The sequence below is a fragment of the Odontomachus brunneus genome, unplaced genomic scaffold (genome assembly GCF_010583005.1).
Source record: "Odontomachus brunneus isolate Ranch 3 - 2012 unplaced genomic scaffold, Obru_v1 Obru_scaffold_064, whole genome shotgun sequence".
In the NCBI taxonomy this organism is placed as follows: domain Eukaryota; kingdom Metazoa; phylum Arthropoda; class Insecta; order Hymenoptera; family Formicidae; genus Odontomachus; species Odontomachus brunneus.
In genome coordinates, this window is record NW_022639514.1 from 1,404,689 (window position 1) to 1,424,940 (window position 20,252).

The 20,252-nt window shown below is 33.8% G+C and overlaps 1 protein-coding gene across 3 annotated transcripts in view; it reads right to left on the bottom strand.

The window, feature by feature from the left end:
- The window catches only part of LOC116846426 (lachesin-like), a 417,598-nt gene that overhangs the window by 96,341 nt on the left and 301,005 nt on the right, over positions 1–20,252 (bottom strand). The gene's annotated exons all lie outside the window — the stretch shown is intronic.

The window sequence follows — 20,252 nt, forward strand, 5'->3', positions numbered from 1 at the left end:
ACGGTAAAAATTCATATGTGAATTTAAGAAGCCTTTTGCTATATTTAAAAAGGAGTGAAAAAGTGAAAAAGGAGGAAAGATTCCATTTACTGAAAATAATCATGTGAATTTTCGTGGATGCTTCTGGACATTTTATTTAATTTAATTGTTCAGTGAATGCGTCCAAAAAAGAACTCTAATTGCAAGATGTTATTTCTTTCAATCCTATATTCTAAGCGAAAACTTTTATCAAAAAAGCGTTCCTCTTATAATTAAATGGCTAATAAAAAATCTACTAGATATTATTGTAACTTTCTTTCCTTTTGAATTAACAGGAATATGTTTACTTGAAGCCCAATATTTTTACGCGTTAAGAAAGATGCGATAAGCAAAATTTGTAATATAGAGAAAAGAAATTCCTTTAATTTTAAGAATACCGTGCTTAGATTATATTCCCTTCGATTTTAGAAGACTTCTTCTTTGTTTAATGTACAATCAATGTATTTTTCATTGAAATATTATATAGAAATATAATATATAGCATGTTCATCGTAACGGTACTATATTTTTATCAATTACAATGTTTGTGTAGGAAGAAGTTCTACATGCAATTAGTCAGTTTTTAAACGACAACGATATACAGTAATAAAAATTTTCAAAACGTTCTTTTTTGCAAAAAATATCAAGGTTATTTTTACTTTTCTAAATAGTGTGTCACACATTTCTTTTTATCTATAATATTATAGAAAGGATCAAAACAAATTTAACAGTAACCCATAATCTTATTTTTACTAACATTTAACAGTAAAAATACAGACAGAAAATACGATTATATTTGGAACACAATGTAACGAATAATGTTAGGTGCTCAGGATACGTTCAAAATATAATCCATTTTCTATAACACAAAACACCACACTTTTTAGTGGAGTTTTATATATGGTATCATTCGAGAACATTTCGATTTATGTTTACGCACTGTATTAAACATTGTTGGGACTCTTCATTATTATTTTATTGTACTTCCTTTTGCTGTAAAATAACGATAAATATAACATTATACGTTATTGTTGAACTTGTTTTAATTCTTTTTACAGGTTGTTTTTATTCTTTTTACGGATAAAAAAGAAATGTTTTTATTTGAAAAAATTAAGGTGATCTTGTTTTTTGACGAAAAAAGAACGTTTTCGAAATTTTCATTGTTGCATTTCATTGCCGTTTAAAAACTTGTTAACTGAATCTAGAACATTTTTTTGTATGATTATTGTAACTGATAATAACATAGTAGATACTATTACGGTGTATATAACTAGTTATCTAGTTATAAGTATAGAATATTGCAATTAGTAAGATCTCACTAAAAAGATCAGTTACCATTAATATAACGACTATATTATTGTTTTGAGACCACAGATAGTGTTATGACATGCAAAATGCAGGGAAGTCGTTAATTCCATTATTACAAACATAGACCATTGAATTTGGTATAACAAATTTGTTTATTACAGATTTTGCAGTAAAATTTTACTTCCATTGATCGAAGAAATAAAACGGAGCAGCTTTTTCACTGAAAATTTAATATTTACTGAGCATTGGTGAAATAGTTCTTTTGCTGATTTAATTATAAATTTTTTTATTAATTCATTTTAAGAGAGTTCCTGAAGTCATATATAAGATAATTCTAACGATTAACTATATCGTTTAATTATGTGAATGAACGGCTATGGAATGAGTTTTTAATCCGAAAACTTTTTATTTGTCAAATAAACAGCGTTACGAGTAAAATGGAACACGACAAAAGACGGCAAAATGGTACATCACGTGATCTGTTTTATCTAGCTCTAATGAAGCTTCAGATGAAATTAATCCAAATTACAATACAGGAATTTACATCATGATTGTAGCAAAATTAATGAAGTAAAATTCAGACAATTCTATTAGAGAGAATGTAATTATATTTTTTGCGTATACAATATAACGATTGCCGTGTACGCAATTACATACATACATACATACACACACACCCACACTTCTTTATATAACTAGAGCTATTATTACTAAAATAAAATATCCTTTAAATAATAAGCTTTAAAATCTGACCTTATCGAGAAATCTTTAAGTTATTTTTCCGAGATATCAAATTATACGAAAAATGCGATCTATTCTTTTAATGCGCTTAGAACTGAAAAGATATTTATCAAGAACGATTAATCCAGTGCGCTAGGTTGAAGCGCCACGAGCAGGCGCTGAGTGAAGTTTCCGTGGCAAAATTTGCCAAAGTGCGCGACGCGTTTGCCATTTGCTTACGCGGCAAACAACGTGAAGTTATAGACGGTGGTCAAATTACACGTAGCATCGTGAAGGAAAGCAACGATAGAACACGACTTCTCTCCCCTCTACGTGTCTCAAGGATTACTATATTTTTCAACAGGGACTGCTCTTACGTAATAAATAGCGCAGTTTGCCCAGAGCAAGGAGCTACTTAAGGTACTGTTTCTCACTGTCATAGGTAATGTAACAGATTAATGTCCCATTTTTCGAGGCTCCGGTATCTCTGTCCATGCCGCATACTAATGCGCGAGGCAAGGATACGCAAGGCGAAAACCACTGCGGGTGGCGTCTCTGTTATTTTTAGTATGATTAACGTAAAGTCAGCTCGCCGGTGCGACTCGCGATAAAAATCCCCGCCGCGTTCTGCCCGCAATTTAAAACGGGGATTGCCGCGCTAGTAGCGCGCGTCGCTGACGAAAAGAGAGAGAGAGAGAGAGGGGGGGAGGGGAGTTCGAGGGCGGATGATAAGCGAAGCTAAAATAGATGCATAAAACGTGAACGCTTTATAGCTTGTTTATGGCGATCTCCGTTGGCTTTCTAACAAATTGCGCGCTAAGTAAAACCGAGCGCTGCGACCGCCAAAGTTCTCACCGTCGATGCGACGCGCGAACTTGCTAGTTGCGCGGCTTAGCGTGGCTAATTTATCCTTCGCTGATTTATCCTTTCGCGTTTCACCGCTAGAGTCCGCGATTAACTGGAAATCATGTTGACCGCCTGTCCGATCAGAAAGTAGTAGGGGAAGGGCGGGAGTAAAATGCAACTTTTCGAAAAGTTATCAAAAGAGGGTTGGAATAATTTTTTTTAACAATTATTTAGGTATTTAGTGTGGACAGTTTTCTGAAAAGCTAGCAAAAAGGAAATCTAAATTTTTAAATTTTCGTAAGAATAATTACAAGAGAGAGAGAGAGAGAGAGAGAGAGAGAGAGAGAGAGAGAGAGGGAGAGAGAGAAAAGAAGATAATATCGATTTCCGACTTGCCTGTAAGGTGCAAGCAAAATGAAATATTAAATAAAAGTCATATAATCGATTGGAATATGAAACAGACACACATACACACACACACATACACACATATAAAACTAAAAAAATATTAAACATAAAAACGGATAATTTTGACACTTTATAAGAAACAAAATTCATAAAATATCAACTATAATATAAACTTATAAACAATATATATTTGTTTAACAACAGAATTAGTTAAATTATTGTTGACCATCATCTGGTTGCTTATATGTTTTTTTTTAGTATTTATTTTGAGAAGAACAAAATTGCGAAAGAACAAAATTGTTGATGCAAAATTGCGAAATGATTTTCTTAGAATATAAATACGTTTCTCTGAGTTTTATTTGAATCAGAATAATAATACGGTTAATAAACAAAAAAGAAACTAATTTAGTAGTAGCAAAGTAAATTTTTAAGTCACCCGAAATTTGGTGTTAATATTCTCCATCGTGAGTGAACAAAGTCAAGCAACGTGTAACTAGCTATAATGAAATTTTTTTGCAAATACAAAAAAATATACTGAAAACAGTTATAATGAAAACAGTTTTCATTCATAAAAAGATTAAAATTGAGTGTATGGGCGGACAAGGTAAACTTGACTCATAATTAAGCATCGGCAGCAGGACTGTGGAAACCTCTCGCAGAGATTCCGAAACTATTAATCAGGATACATATTTTATATGTGGCTTTTTTATTCCTTGCGCTATTGAGCAATTAAACTCGGTACAAAAGGTGCAAAATGATCATGTTGCTACATGTTTGTATTTTGATTATTACGAAACAAAATATGCGGTTAATAGAATCGCAATCGGTATTTTCACATAGAAGAAGGCTTCATTTATCATATTTGTACAGTTCGTCGTAACAATTAGTTATTTGAGAGGTTTGAATTTCAAAATTCTGAGAATTTTGAAATGTGGTGCATCTAGCCCTGATTTCTTCCCTATATTAAGATATTTCATCTTGCCCGCCTTTTCCTAAATTAATCTGTAATCAAATAGCCAAATGTGAAAGTTTAACCTTAAAATTAATTCGCATGATTTTGATCATTACTTTACAGCAAAAAATTCGACAGCGAAATCGACAAATGCGAGAATGGCACAATAATAACGAAAATCTTTATACGGATTTTAGCAAATCAGATAATTTAATTGTCCTCTACGTCAAATTAAAGTAAGTTAAACAAAAAACAAATGCAAAGTAAATTGAACAAGATTAAGTTGTAACAAAAACAATACACTGCTTTTGACAGATATTAAACCATCACTAATTAATTTTGTTTCTTTTTAAACACTCGTAAATAGCTGATTGCAGCGGCTTCTAATTTTGCTATCGTTTCTATATTATACTGCCGGTTCTATTATATTAAGAATATCTTTCATATGTTGCAGCACCAGACTTATCGGAATTTCTTCAAAAATAGAGAAATGCAAAAATACACGTTTATTTTGAGTGTGTTATTCATCAATATCACGACTTTCATTTTGATACAGTCACGCGACGGTTATCGAAAATGTCAATATTCCGGAAAATGCATGTAGCATATCACGAGCAATTTCTCCCCTGAGGAGGAGATTGGATCGGAAGTCGATTAAAATGAGAGAGTCGATTAGGGAGAAATAAGAAATTGCCTTTAGCAGCATAGTCAACAGGTTAAATATGCGAAAACCAAGATGCAACTTTTAAATGCCGAACGCAAGGAGAAAAAGCGTTCGACTTTACATACGCAATTCGTATTACAAAATGTCACCAGTGAAACTCGCGCATTTCGCGCGAAAACTCGCTCACGTAGCGGCATTGCGCGTTGCCTATATTGGTTTGCATATGCGCGCAAACTTTCATTCAGGAAATTGAGAGATAGACATCTGTCGACGGTGTCCATTGTGCCCGTCGATGGGATTCGGGCCTTAAAACGCCCCCACGAATTAAACAGCGTCCCCGATCCTTCGACTCGCGCAGTAGATAAATCCTTGTCTTCCATCATACATGGTCGCTATCGAGTCAATCGATCGGATTAGCGCTGAACGCGTTGTCTATTAGACTCCTCCGTTATGCCGTGCAACGAACGCGCGTATTACCGCTTCCATACCGAGGTTATTTATAATAACATTGATTTCGCATTATTTCATGACGTTCGCGTGACGTTGTGTATAATTAAATTCATCCAGTTAGTAAGCGCATTAGTAACAGCGGTACCATGTTAATTATTAATATTGCTATCCGGCTTAAATTTTGTTTTCGACCGTGTCTTAGTCTCATCCTAAAAAAGAGTCATAATTGTGACATACTGTTTCCTGTAATATTCTAAATGAGAACATTTATCGAAAGAATATTTCTCTTCTACTGAAGTAGTCTATTAAGAGCACGTCGACAAGATATTATTTTAACCTTTCTCTTTTCGAGTCAAGAGAAATATATTTACTTGAAGCAGAATTTTAGTTCGAAATATTACAGAGTTGCTACAGACCTGAACAACCAGAAAAACCGGAAAAAGTTATGGAATTTAAATTTGTCATGGAAAATTGGGATATGTCAGGGAAAAATATAAAATAACCTGGAATTTTGGTCTTTCCTTACAATTCTTTGAAATTAAGGTAACTCTCCCTTATAAGAGAAGTTATAAGAGAAATTATAAGAGAAGTTATAAGAGTGTTATAAGAGAAGAATATACAATCTCTAGACACTTACTAAATCAAGGGTCACTAGGAATTTGATTAATGTCAAGTTTATTTTTTTCTAATTTTAATATTAAAAGTTTATAGGTATAGTATAGGATGTTATTAAATGATTTAAATGTTATTTAAATTGTAAATAAGATTTTCTTAGTTTATATTGAATATGTTAACAAAATAATTAAAATTTATATTTTATTCAGCGTTTTTTCATTTAATCATCCTTTTTGTCTCATTACTACATTCTTTTTTTAATATTCATATAATTTTTACTAGCCTGAATGTGCATTTTCAGGAATATATGTAAGGAGTATTACTAAACTAAATTTGTATTTTAATAATATAAACTTTTTTATATAACTTTTCCTGTCCCTGTTCCTAAACGTTAAAATTGAAGATTATATGTTGGTCATGGAAAATTCTCCATTGTCGTCATAAAAAAGTCAGGGAATTTCAAAATTGATTTTCTGTAGCAATCCTGATATTATGTTAAGAAGAAATTTCTCTAACTTTAAGAATATTGTGCTTCAAATATTTTCCTTTTGTTTCAGAAGAATTCTCTTGATGTTGTATGTATGCTTTAAGAGAAAAAAGTATCTAAAAAATAAAGAATATTTATTCGGTGGATACTATATAATAATATATTAACTTTAATCTAAGTTCTTTTATTTAAATAGACTATTCGGAAGAAATATGGCATAAACAGATTATAGCCAAAATAAAATTTGAACGAGTATTATTTTATGGAAAATCTTGGTACAAGCATCTCTTCTTTTTAGTTTCAGGAGTAAAGTATCTATTATAAGAAGCCATTTTGTTGGATTTTTGTTTTATAAAATTCTATAAGCTCGCTTACCCCGCAAATGTGGTTGTGACTTTTTGTAAAAGTTATATATTTTGGTGGGATTCATGGAACTGGCAAAATATTTTTGTAAATTTCACTTACAGGATCATAAAGATTGATCTTTTTCCTCTTCAATAAAAAAAGGAATTATGCGACTTTTTTTTCGCAGAAATATATACCTAACAAAGTTGTCCGTATATTTTCACTATCTACCATTGGCATTACCCGATGTGGACCGCGGTAAGATTGTCGGTGGAATTTTGTACATCGTGTGTGTAAAGGTCATTCTAGAACTGCGTAAGCGATCGTAAATAATTACGACAATCAATCAGAATAAAGTGAATAAAATACTCTGATTGGTTGGCTCTTATGTTCACGACCACGCTCACGCAATTGTAAAGTGGCTTTAACGTATCAGATTATAAGGGTGTCCCATATCACCTTCACAATCTCTCGTGAGGACGTAGAGCGGATTGAGATGAACACAAAAGTCCTATACCGTTTTGTGATATTCTCAATAATAACCGAGAAATTAATTAAAGAAGATTGGTGGATGATCACGCGCGATATGGTAGATGAGCTGCAGTGGCACCGTCTGCCGTTGTATATTTATACATTAAGTCAAACTGAACAAAAAACCTCTACCATTTTGCAAATGACCACACAGATTTTTAGATATTAATAAAAAAAAATTTGTCCATTGTGATACACAATCATATAACAATTTTCTTTAATTAATATCTAACAATCTATGTGGTTATTTGCAAAATGGTAGAGGACTTTTTTGTTCAATGTGACTTAATATATAAGTATACAACGGCAGACGGTGCCACTGCAACTCATTTACCATATCGTGCGTGATCATTCATCAATCTTCTTTAATTAATTTCTCGGTTATTATTGAGAATATCGCAAAACGGAATGGGACTTTTGTGTTTATCTCATTACGCTCTACGTCCTCACGAGAGATTGTGAAGGTGATACGGGACACCCTGTATATAAATGTGTATGTAGGATGTTCCAGACTATCCTCCGCAGTTTTTGTGGGAATTAATAAACGGATTAATGTGAACATAAAAGTCCTATATCATATTGTGATATTCGCAATAATAATCGAGATATTAATTAAAGAAAATTAGTGAATGATCACGCGCGATATGGTAGATGAGTTATAGTGGCAAAATGTGCTGTTATATATCATTGTAGGTCAAATTGAACAAAAAGCCCGTTATCATTTTGTAAATAACTACGTAAATGTTCAGTTATTAATGAAAGAAAATTGTTATATGATTGTGCGCGATAATACACAAATCTTCTTTAATTAATATCTAAAAGTTTATGTGGTTATTTAAAATAGTAGAGAATATTTTACTCAGTTTGACTTAATGAATAAGTATACAACGATAGATGGCGCCACTACAGCTAATCTACTAGAGACACTATACAGAGACTGAACACGTGAAATCATCTTCTAATTGGTTCGTCATGTTTATGCTATTTCCACTGATTTTCAAATAAAAGACATATCAATTTTAACTTTTAATACAGTTTCAAACGTGTAATACAGTTTCAAAGTTAATAAATACTTCTTGTCATTGTAATTTGTGTACTTGTTAATATTAAAATGCCAAATTGTTCACACGAGTCACATTGATACACGATGTACACTTAGTAGTCCTGACTTTATATCATCTGTACTTAGCTACACCAGTGCAGTAGTGTAGTAGTGTAGTGCAGTAGTATAGCTGAAAAGAGCAAACTATGAGTTAGAGTGAAATAGTGTATATGTCTTTCTCCCTCGCAGGATTTAGCATAAACATGGTGGACGGGTCTCATATCCAGTGTTTCTATCATCTACCATATAGCGCGTGATAATTCACAAATCTTCTTTAATTAATCCTTTAAATCTTCTTTAATTAACCTTTTAAAAAATGCATGTTTTTAGAGCTAATTTTTTCTTCTTCTGCTATTTTCTCTATAAAAACGTGTTAGTGTCCCTTGGGAAAGTACCTAAAACGTGTTCCCGACACTTTAATTTAAAAAATATGCCATGGGTATATTTTTCAACAAACATGGCGGTACCAAAATGGCAGTCAATTTGAAGCATTTAATTCGAATTTTTGTTTATATTTCGTTATCGGAATTGTTTTATGTAATTACTATGTAAATTACTATGTAATTTTATAGTAATATTGACCCTAAAACAATTTTGATAACCAAATATAAACGAAAATTCGAATTAAACGCTTCTAAACCAACCGCCATTTTGGTACCGCCATGTTTGTTGAAAAAAATATCTATGGCATATAATATTTTTTAAGTTAAAGTATCCAGAACATATTTTAGACTTTTTCCCGAGCAATACTAATATGTTTTTATGGAGAAAATAGCGGAAGAAACCTAAAAACATACGTTTCTTTATTTTATTTTGCAAAAATTTGCATAAATTTGCATAAATTGCGATTTTTTTAAATTTTCTCAACGCTATTCCGTAGAACGACATCGAAATTGATAGGAACGGTACTCTTTATAAACAAGAGATCTCATTTCCGTAGTAAAATAAATGGCTCAAATCAACGTAAAATTTCAGCACATTTGGACGTTAATAGGTTAATCTCGAGATTTATTGTGAATATCGCAAAACGATATGCGATTTTTATGTTCACCTCAATCCGTTCATGTTTCCACAAAAATTGCGGAAGAGAGTCTGGAACATCCTGTTGTAAATATGCGTATTTACGTAGGTTTGCATAGAAATATGTAAAATATATAAAATTGCGTTAAATATGTAAAATTGTATGAATTTTGCAGTTTAATATTGAGTATTTTGTAGATTTGATTGTTTAATATTGGATATTTTTTGAGATTTGAGGAGACTATCAGTCAATCTACAAGAATCCGAAAAAATGCTAGTCCAAATGTAAAATGAAATCCCTGAAGAGGAAATAAAGGCTTACATCAACATGCACAAGCAGTTAGAGAAAGTGATTACGCACCGAGAGAGGAATACCTGATATTAAATTCCAAAACTCAATTTTAAACATTTAACATTTACATAAATTTGCACATTTATACATAATCTAATACATTATGCACATACACATACAATGTACAAAATCCGATCAGCAACTTACTCGCGGTATACATTGAATAATGCCAATGTCGATGGTAGATGATGAAAAATTCATGAATAACTGTAGAATGTTAATATATTTTTGCGAAAAAATGTACGCATAATATCTTTGTTTTTAAATTGAGTGGGAGAAACCAATTTTTATATACATGATCATGCAAATTAAATTTATGAAAAAGATTTCTATGGATACCGCAAAAATATGTAATTTTTAATATAAAAATTAGATTTACATGTTTGAGAAGTTAGTGAAGCGAGAATGTTGTAAACAAAAATCCAACAATAGCTACTTACGGTTGAGATTCTTTATCTTCGAAACTAAAAAAAGATAATAATTTTTCACGAATTAATGCTCACTCAAATTTCATTTATTTTTGCTTGTAATCTTTTGATGTCATATTTCTTTTGTGAACAGTGTAAAATAAATAATTTTATGGAGAGTTGAAATTTTAAGAAAATGTGTATTTTCTTATTGAAAAATATTTTTCTCAATGCAAAGGTATGTATATTTCTATAAGTAAACAAGTTATTAGTCGAATAAATATTCGAATATATATTTTTTAATTTTCGATATTTTTTCTATTAGTATAACAGCAAAATTTTTCAAAATTCAGAGGATTTCGCTAAGAATAAGATTATATTTTATTGAGTGTTACTCTGTTCAAACGATTCGATAAGTATCCGTTTCTTCCGTTTTCATACAGTCACATTTAAAATTAGAGAGATTATTTATTTGGATGTACCCTTAGGAGAAATTACTTTAAGATGTTCAAATTAATTTAAAGTTGTTTAAAGTTACTTAAAGTTATTTATAGTTAACTATAAATAACTTTAAGAAACTATAAATAACGTTAAGAAATTTTAAGTTAATTTGAACAATTTAAAGTAATTTTTCCTAAGGATATAGCCTTTTTTACGGAATATTTGTAATAAACACGTTAAACTGTCGTATATACGACGAAAAATATCGTGTTCGACGCACTTGGAATTTGGCGCTGTGAGAAATTCGCGTTTTTACGTAGTCTCGAATAAACGAAGCGTCACGAAAAAGTCAAATCATATCATGCGGCCAGTTCGTCACAGGTTCGCTAGAGGAACTGTGTGGTCTGGGAGAATCGTCTGAAATGACGGAGCGAGCAAATCGGTACTATCATCCGCAGAAATGGAAGCGTGTAATACATTTCGGAAATTGCAGCGATGCACATTCCTCCGTGTCGCATCTCGCACGCCACATTCAGTTGGTCGATTCGCGCCGATAAATTGTCAATGCTTTTGCCGTCGCGCAACCGAATCCGTGAAATTCTATACCCAGGTGGAACGACCCGCTAGTTTACGTTTCGCGCGACCCTCGCAGTACAGTTTTGTCGCAACATTCCGACGACGTGTTTTCATTGTACGTTACTGTTCGTTAGCACGTCAAATGGATGTATCGTCAATATCATAAGATACTTCGGGCTTTTGAATTTTAACTGTTGTTATATTGAATTACAACACGGTACATTCTGAGAAAAAATATCTGAAAATTTACTTATGGAAATATAAAACTGTGAGTAAACTTCATATCCCAATAAATTTTCAAATATTTTTTTCTCAGTGCAGAGAAATTGTACGAATTCATGGAAAAAAAGATTTGCCGTCACAACTGAAAACTTCGCCAGCCTAAAACTAAAGAAAAACACGTGGCAATGGTAATTAGGATAGATGTATTGTTTTTGGCTACTATTTCAACTCTCCATAAAATTATTTATTTTACACTGTTCACAAAAGAAATGACAATCAATACACAAAGAATATGACATCAAAAGATTACAAGCAAAAATAAATGAAATTTGAATGAGCATTAATTCGTGAAAAATTATTATCTTTTTTTAGTTTTGAAGATAAAGAATCTCAACCGTAAGTAGCTATTGTTGGATTTTTGTTTACAACATTCTCGCTTCACTAACTTCTCAAACATGTAAATCTAATTTTTATATTAAAAATTACATATTTTTGCGGTATCCATAGAAATCTTTTGGCCACCTGCACAATTTTCGCGATTTTTTAACTTTGAGTTGACTGCTCTGTGAAACAATTGAGCAAACTTCTCATTTTTAGCGAAAGTGGAGACGCACTTGTGCTAGTCATGTCATCATAGTCAATAAGTCAAAATTATTTTTATGTAAAAAATATTGTATTGTATGAAAATTGCCTTAGAGACATCAATTTCTAACGAAAAAACGTTAAGGTCTCACAACTAGTAGAACCTTTAGTTTTATTCTTTGACATTTATTGACACATAAAATTATAATCTATAAATTTAAATGAATTTATAGGAATAAGCTAAAATATTTATTTTGTTAAAGTAAGTTTTGGTAAAACTAAAGGGTAACACCTCACCAATTTTTTCTTTTTAAAATATGTTATGAAGAATGAAATTCTGAGTAACTTCCTCTTATACAACTACATGGGGGTCGCATAAAGTTTCGAAGATATTTGACTTTAAAGTTTTGAAAGTGTACATGTTATAAATGGACCTAACCCTAGCAATTATTATATATATAGAAATATAGTAAATTAATATAGTATAGCTTAGTATATGCAGCTAATTTTTTTGTTGCATTAAAAGAAATTTGATTTAACAGTAGATTTCATATTTTATAGCTAAATAATTAGTTGTTCCAGTAGTAGAACCTAGCTAAAATAATATTCATTGAAACGTCTGGAATATTTATTCAGTATTGCAGTAATTAATATAACATCAACAAAAATAGGTTTGTTTTGTGAGTTGATTGACAATTGCTTCCACACATAATTCATTTGCTACAAATCTGTTTATAACATTTAATTTTACCCAGTAAAGTGTAGCTTTGTTGAATCAACCAAACAATTTTCTTCCGTGTCATTTTCTCACGATATACGTCGACATAAATTGAGTTTCTTAGTATATGCTACTAGTCGCGTCCGGTGGTATGAATTAATGAGATATACCGGAAACTTTTCTTTTGATTACTTCGCATTAGTAAAGTGATGTATAATTCAGTCTACATTTGTCTGAGATTTTCAGTGAAAATGGATCCCACGACGGTCGTTGGAGAGTTAGCCGTGGAAATTGCGACTAATTAATAACTAAAATAAGATTAATTTTGCGACGAGTTCGTAAGAGTTGTCGTTCTAAATTTGTCGTTTGAAAGAACCACTACTGGTGCAGGATATTAAAAGTAAAATCGTCTTGCTGTGCCAGAGGCATCTAGTCTGTATGGCAAATTTGTATACCGCGAAGCTGAAATCATTTCGGTATTGGTGACGCATTGGTGACATAACTTTATAGTCTGATCATATTCCGTATCAGTCGCGCGTATGGAATAACTCATAACCGTATCAAATGTAACGCTCGCGCTAAATATGATATACATGACGTAATTTTCATATCGTGTCGAGTTGATTAGATGATGTACGTACGTATTATGCTCCGCCGTAACGAGCCGAAATGCATATCATGAAACGCGTTATTAGCATTTACCGATACAAAAATGCAACGCATACGAAACGCGCCGAGAGCGCAGGCTTCTATCTGACCGTAAATTCGATTGTTCGCAAGATGCACGACCAACATAGATTAAAACCAATATTCGTGTGCGTTAAGGTCATTAACTGCGATTAATTGCAATTGATTATCCCACCGATACCGCGTGGATCCATCGGCGATAACCAATCACTTTCGCGCAATTCAGCGAAACGAATTAGTCGGTTGGTGATAATAAACTAGCGATTTAGCAAGTCCCATTCTGAAGTTTAAACTTCATATGCGCAAAAATATTTCAGTATATTATGCGCTATCCGGAGTCTAAAATTAATTGTTAGTTGATCGTTTCTTTCATAAACACTTTTTTGGTTTATCCTGTTTAAATTATTATTATCAAATAGCACTTAAATTATTATTATTATAAGCACTTTTTTGATATCCTGTGTAAATTATTACTATTAAATAGAAAATAATAGATATTAAATAGATAGTAATTAGTAAATAGAAAATAACGTAACTAATACATATATTTCTCTTTCTTTTACGGATTGCATATTATACAGATAGATATATGTATATATGTATATAGAAATCTGAAGTTTCTCTATATTTCAAAAGAAATTCAAAGGAATTTCAGTCAACTAAAAAGATCAATACTATCTCGATAATCGCAAATTGAGTAAAGGCTTAATAACACTCTTACGTAAAAAAATAAGTATTGAGTGAAAAATGAGTACTGCATAAGAGGGAACCGATGGATCCAGGCTCCTGCTTTTACGAATACTTTTAACTTTTCCATTCTATGTACCGCGTATCGACGTTCAGTTTTGTAGCTCCATCGAGAGAACGTAAAGTCGGACGGCTGGCATCTCATGCAGGAGTGTACTTTATGGCACATGCATTAATTCACTAGCTTGAAAAAGAAAATAGGAAAAGAAAAAAAAGGTTGAAAAGATCAACACTATTCTCTCACGCGAAGACGCTTTCCTTTTCCATTGCATTTTTCCGCGTCTTTGACGTCACATTGTAATGCAGGCAGTTTGTAAAACGATACTTTCAAGTAAGAACAAATTGTACACAAACTTGTCTTCTTGTTCGCACTGTAATAATTACACTTTTTATCTCCAAATTTCTTATTAGCTACAGAGTGCTTCGTTTCAATGGATTACTCAAAATCAAGTATTAATTTGCAAGTATAAATAGATATTATTTTTCTCGAATAATTTTAACTTTAATCGAATTATTTCTTATTTATAATATTGGTTTGGACGCGCCTTATCTCTATTATAAAATTTGTTGACAAAATATATTTTGCGTTACATACAAGGTTTCTTATTTTAAATAATACATTTTAATATCTCTTCTGTAACTTATCATAAACAAAATTTTTTAAACAAAAATTGCATGGTTTGGAGAGAAACACAAAGTAATGAAGTCAGTTTGACCTTGCGTAATAATATCAAAGTCACATGAAGGTTATATTAAAATTTTTTAATGAAATCATATAGCTTCATTAACATAAATCGATTTCTTTGGTTATTCTGCCTATAAAAGTATTGAATAAAATTGCCATAAAGTAAATATTTGCTGAGATATTTTATACTTTATATTTTATATTTTATTTTCATACTCTCTCTCTCTCTCTCTCTCTCTCTCTCTTAAATACAAAATATCTCATAAATTATCCATTTTTGGACAAGTTTATCGTAATACTTTTGTACATAGAATTAGTAGAAAAATCGATTGTTGTGAGAGAAACATAGAAAAATTTTCAATAAAATTTCGTTGTATTTTGCAGATTCATTGATGTATGTAGGCAAAGATTAGCATCACGGATCGATTTCTCTTATAATTCTACATATTGTAATATTAAGATGAGATTATCAAAAAGTGGATAGTTTATATTTCATATTCTGTATTTAAAAATATGTGAATAAAATATCTCAGAAAGTATTCATTTTACGATAATTTTATTCCAATACTTTTATACACAGAATAACTAAAGAAATCGATTTATGTTAACAAAACTATATGATTCTATTTAAAAATTCCAATGTGAGTTTTATATTGTCCTTGATATTGTCATGCAAGGTCAAACTTACTTCATTACTTTAAGCTCCTCTCCGAACCATGCAACTTTCGACTGAAAAATTTTTGTCTATGAGAGTTATAGTCTACGAGTTATAGAAGAAACATTAAAATGTATTATTTAAAATAGCAGTTGACAAAAGAGAAATATATGAGGGAGAGAATCCCTAAATATAACTATTATTCTTTTCTATAAGAAAATTCTCTGTATCTAAATTTATTCACAAAAATATATACGACATTCTATAAAAATAAAAAGAAGTAAAGAATGTTAACTTAAGCCTTAAATTCTTCTCTTATCTCTTTCTAGAAAATTCAGGATCAGTGACTCATCTATTATATAAAAGGCTCCATTGAACTATAAAAATCGAAAAAGAAAGATTTTGTCGCTATCGTCTACAGTTCCTGAGAAAATTGCTTGTAACACTTTATGTAGCCCACCTTGTATAACGCGATGCTTCGGTATACGAGTATCGTTTCACGGAGACGACTGTCGAATACGAAATCTTTTCTCTAATACAACCGACTACTACCAACGGCTGCACATTCGTCCATTCTACGTCTATTTACCAATCCACGCAAAGCAGATTCATCTTCGAACGCCTGCTTGGAATGTGTGAGAATCGGATATCGCGGGAGACTAAAGGGTTACTCTCAGTGAAGATTTACGTTTGATGTCAAGTACATGTATATGATGATCAGCCAATTGATCTACGAATATCTAACACGTAGTCGCGATATAAACAGCTGTTATGCATTTGCCTTTCTTCGTCGTGTTAAAAGTATGATTAAGTTCATTCTTAACGACGACTTACTTTTAACTCAGCAAATAGCATTATTTTTACAGTGACAAATTCTGTACATACAGAAAAGTGTGAACAGAGGACAGATGAAAAGAGAATTGCATATATGCCGAGCCAGTCTCTACCCAGATAGCACAAAATCTCCAGAGAATGTTCTGAGACGTTCTTAGAATGTATGAATGTCCTTAGAATGTCTTTAGAATGTCTTTTGAAGATTTGTGCTGTATGGGTAGCTATGTTCTAATTAAATATTACTAAAAATTGTCGACCTAACATATTTATTTCTAGATAGTCGTGAATCACGACTGTTGATTATTCGAAGAAATTGCAATGATGTCAAGTAGCTGTGACAGCTTGATGCTTTATTTGTGTTTATAATTGCGCTTATCTGTTGACGTGTTATGTGTAATCGTGACATTATTAGTGATAGCATAATCGTAAAATATGAATAACGATAAAAGCACTATGCTCGCTATACTTTTACAACTTCTGAAAAGGTACAATTTAAAGGTAAGTATTGCAATATTCTTCACACTCATACACACACACACACACACACACACACACACACATAAGAGGCGGCATAACCAGTTTGAAAAATATAATAAATATACTTCTATGTGTGACTGGATATTATTTATTGTTTGTTCTATAAGTAATACCGTGTTTTAAATATTAAATGTAAAACTAATTAATATATATAAGACTCCGCGTTGCCGTTTCTTCGAATAATCAATAGTCACGACCCTTAACTATCTAGAAATAAATACGTCAGGTCGAAACTTTTTAGTAACTCTCGATTAAGACATGATTAGAAAATGATTAGTCATATATGCAATCCTCTGTTCATATTGCGTTCAAATAAATGTCATTTGTTTCAAGTATTTCACAAGTTTATATGTTCGTAAATCTATCATATGTTTATCATAAGCATCAAATTTATTCAAAATATATCCGGAATCCTAGTATACATTTATCATTTAATCAATCAAGAATATTAAATTGAAACAAAGGAATTTTGTTTATTTACTATATAGACTCAAACTAACTTTTCCTTTGATAAAGTTTCATAATATTCTAGTAAAAAGAATAAATTCTTCTCTTACGTGTATATGTGTGATAATGAGCTTTTCTAAAATTTGCATTAAATATATTTTAAGATTACTATCAAGAAAATATGTTTTATTTTAAGAAAACCATTACCTAAAAAGTAATCGCTTTTCTTAGCAGCAAAGTAATATTTTTCTGTGTATCTTGTAAATAATTCGGCCTGGTAAGTCACATACATAATTTCCAGTAATATAAATATTGAGGTGTAAAATGTTGTTTCCGTTGTATACGAACAAGTCGTAACACGTCTTTTCGCAAATTACTGTCTCCCTATTGCCTTCTTCTCCCTTCTCCTTCCCTTTCCACTTGCAACAATGTAATGTAATTTGTAATGGTAACTCTACACTTGACACACACAATCATATGTTTGTCATTAGAGTAAGTCGAGTACAATAATTATGACGTTAACTTGTACTTAAAGTCATTTAAATCAAATACGCAGAACTGCAACGTTATTAGGAATAAGAACGTTACAATAGCATTTCATTCAGACGGAGTTTTCGAGCGATCTTTCCTCCCCCTCTTCTTCCTTTCGCCTCGCTCCGGCGCGTTCGCATCATGGCCCCGAAAGCGCAAATGATTATTTCAAAGATTAGTAATTACTTCCCTTTCGTTTTACTCCCGCCAATCTTCCCGAGAGCCGTTAGAGACTTCCTTCGTTTTAGGCAGGCGGGCGGAAAGGCAGGCGCGGATGACGCGCGGCGGAGGAAAGAGGAGGCAACATCTTGCTCGGATTAGAGATTCGCGGGGAAGGAAGAAGCTGCTCGGGAATGAAGACAGTTAAGAGGGTCGGGGTTGAAGACGGCACCGCTGCCGTAGAATACGGAGATGCCGGGGGTTGGGATCTTAATGACACAGTCAAATTCATACGAAGAGAAGGAGAGAGGAGGGAGGAGAGACGGCACAGCTTCGGTCCTGAGGGCGAGAGGAGGGGAAGAATCTCGGATGAAAAATTACCGATGATAACGGACGCCGGCGCGGAAACCGGCGCTAAATGATCGCTCGCGGTTCTTTTGTGCGATTTGTGGCACCTTTACAAGCGGCAAGCCTCGCGGCGGCTGAAAGGGGGCGGAGGGGGGCGGAGGAGAGGAAAGGGAAGAAAACCCGTTGCGAAAACGGCAGCCATAGAAACTGCCATTCGCTATTGCATTCGCGATTTTACGAATTGTTCGTTGATGCGCGCGGGATATACGCGATCAAGAGAATGCGCCGCGTTTTCAGACTGAATATATGCAAACGACAAAAGCGATAAAGCGTAATTAGTTGGCGCATGTCTCGCGTTCGCAACAAAGAAGCGTAGATTACCTTACGTAACGGCGCCACAGCGAAACATTTTAATTGACGTGCAAAAGTGCCGCGGCAACTCGCGCGGGCGCGCATACGTCGAGTAAACGTACGTAAATTTTAGTTTTCCCGACCTCCCTCCCCTTCCCCACCCGCCCCTCGCAGCGTCTACGACGTGGCCAGGCATGAATTGGCGATGCGGCGTCGCTAGAAATAGAGCAATTAGACTATCTTAACCGTTCACGAAGCAGTAACGAGGTAATTTGCGCATATTCTCGGTCAGGCTGAGCGTGCGAGGGTTGTGTTTCAGTTTCGAGGAGCTTTAACTGCACCGTAAAATATGTTGTATATTACGCCATTGAGCGCATCATTTGCGGAACGAATAAGTTGTTATTGTTCAAATTTATGTGCGCGATCGCTGACGTGCAGCAAAGATGCGACTCGAAATATACGGGGATGCTTGATGGCCGCGGCGCGATCGTAAGAGAATTCTGGATATCGTATATATCCACATTTGCGCATAAGTATCGTATAATTATCATTATCCGTATTACGCGCGCGCTACGATATTTCTACATTCATTTGAATCAAGCCAAGTAATCCCGGGTAAACTGCGAATAATACAAATCGTACGTTGTAACGCGATACGACAGGCGCGGTAATTCTCAACTGAAACCCCACATTACGATATATTCGTAAAAAGCGCACGACGCCGTAAATTGTAGGGAATCGAGTTAAGACACAGACGCGGTCGCGCTTACCGACGGTAGTCTCTCGATCAAAGCTCTCTCTTTCTCTCTCTGTCTCCTTTCAAAAATTCCGTCGAAACGCTAATCAAGAAGCGTGTAACGGGCCCGGAATATAAATTTGCTCTCCTATCCGCAAATTTCCTCGCGGCGTCTCCGCCGCGCCCCGGCCGGAGGGTGCATGGCGCATAGCGTCGTAGCAAGTATTCTTTCCACGCGGCTGCTTATCCGCATGGTGCTGAATTATTTCCCTCGTTTGCCGCCGCAGATTATTCTGTCAGTCAGCTGGGACTTAGGGCGAATAGAAGAAGGCGAAGGGGCCGTAGCGGTCGAGGTGCGGAGAGCACAGCGGAGGAGAGGAGCACGATGTGGCACGTCGCTCTCCCCAACCTCCCCTTCGTTCTCCCTTCCCCATCCTCCTCGTCCCCACCGTGGTATATGATAATTTTACGGTAGCCGTCTACGGAACCCGTGACAAAAAGACGAGCGTACCCTCGGGCCCTCGGTCGGCCGCGAAGCGCTTTTCCGGACGACGACATATTCGCTGATTCATTCGCTCAGGGCCGAGGCGCGAAGGTGAAGGATATGAACGCAGAGAGTTACGTGTCTGGACTGCGAGCTTGGCATCGACCGAATTGAATAGCCCGACAGAGACTATTGGTAACGATAAACGAATCTAGCGACTGTGGATTAATCTTAACGATCACTCAACGCGCGGACGTGACGGATGTGAGATCCTTGGGGAGGGTGGG